The sequence below is a fragment of the Trachurus trachurus genome (assembly GCF_905171665.1).
Source record: "Trachurus trachurus genome assembly, chromosome: 22".
Lineage (NCBI taxonomy): Eukaryota > Metazoa > Chordata > Actinopteri > Carangiformes > Carangidae > Trachurus > Trachurus trachurus.
In genome coordinates, this window is record NC_139907.1 from 733,017 (window position 1) to 734,668 (window position 1,652).

The following is a 1,652-nucleotide window of genomic DNA, read 5'->3' on the forward strand; positions in this document are numbered from 1 at the left end:
CACTATGACTTCTTCCAAAAAGCCTGATAAATAAGGAAAAGCTTTTATTTTCAGTAAGGCAAGCTGAACGCCAGTTAACTGAAAGTAAGGATTAAGCTGTTTAGGGGCGGTGCGTGGCGCAGTGGTTAAGGCGGCCGTCCCATGTAGAGGCTATACAGTCCTCAACGCAGGTGTCCCCGGTTCGAATCCCGCATCGGGCAGACCTTTTCTGCATGTCATTCCCCCTCTCTCTGCCTCCCCCTTTCCTGTCTATCTCACTGTCCTATCAAATAAAAAAGGCAAAAACGCCAAAAAATATACTTAAAAAAAAGAAAGGATAAAGCTGTTTAGAAAAAAGAGGGTGAAAGGTGAAAAAAGAGGAATTGTTGTCTCAGATCATCTAACACTGGTTTCTCCAACATGACGATGAGTTCACTGGACTTATTTTTTTTTAATTAACTTTATTTGTAATGAAATAAAGGGAAATCACAGAACAATATCAAGGAAAAGAACAAATTATACATAAATATATATAATGCCTACAGGACAGAAATGAAATGAAAATGGTGCAAAACATGGGGAAAAACTGTATATTAAGATAATAGAAAAACACATTTATCATCTTTATAGCATTTGTGTTACAAGAGTGTTGCAAAGTTAGTGATTTGATATAGGAATTGATCTTTTTTTTAAAGACAGAGAAAGAGGATTTTACTTTTAATACTTTACATTTGTAGATATAAAACTTTGCAGGAATATGATAAAATAGAGAAAAAAAATCATTATCAAACTCTCTCCTATCATTCAAGCAAAGTACAAAGGCATTATAAATGTGGTCCAATATAAAACGACAGATACCTTGCCATAAACTGAGTGTAATCACCAGAATAGATGGAAGACAGTCTCTTGGTGCAGGTTACAAAAAGTGCAAGATACAGCAATGTCCTTGTTAAATCTAACTATAAAAGATTTGACAGAGTAACAGTGATTCATGATTTTAAAGGAAGTTTCCTTAACCTTGTTAAGGAGTAAATGCCTGTTAGAGAGGGGGACCAGATTCTTTCCCATAGTTCACTGGAAATTTAACATGAACATATGACACAAATACAGTGAGTATATTATGTCTCAAAACTGTGACATGGTGAAGCCCAGTTTAACAATGGACACCACTGTCATGAAGACATGGAGAAGAACAACCTTGTATTCCCTCTGGAGAAGAACATGAAGAACACAAGGCGTCAACCGTCTGAGTCCAACTCGTCTTCACAGTCAAAGTCGTTTTATTGTGAAATTCCCCCAAACAGGAAGTTCCTCCTGAGCTGCAGCTGTGACACTGAAGAGGAACTGGAGACGATCTTGATGAGCTCTAAGTCCAGACTCACTGATGATGACCTGTCAGGGACGATGGTGGACTGGACACACACGCACACACACGCACGCACGCACGCACGCACGCACGCACGCACGCACGCACGCACGCACGCACGCACGCACGCACACACACACACACACACACACACACACACACACACACACACACACACACACACACACACACTCTCTCTCACCATATCCTGTAGAGGAGAAGAAGGAGAAGGTTTAGGGAGGTGATGAACTCTTCAGTGTGTGATCAGCTGTAATGTGTCAGTGTGTTTCAGCTTCTGATTGGCTGT

The 1,652-nt window shown here is 40.3% G+C and overlaps 1 protein-coding gene across 1 annotated transcript in view; it reads right to left on the minus strand.

Moving 5' to 3' along the window:
• The window catches only part of tbpl2 (TATA box binding protein like 2), a gene marked incomplete at its 3' end in the record, with an annotated part of 106,437 nt that overhangs the window by 17,232 nt on the left and 87,553 nt on the right, over nucleotides 1-1,652 (minus strand).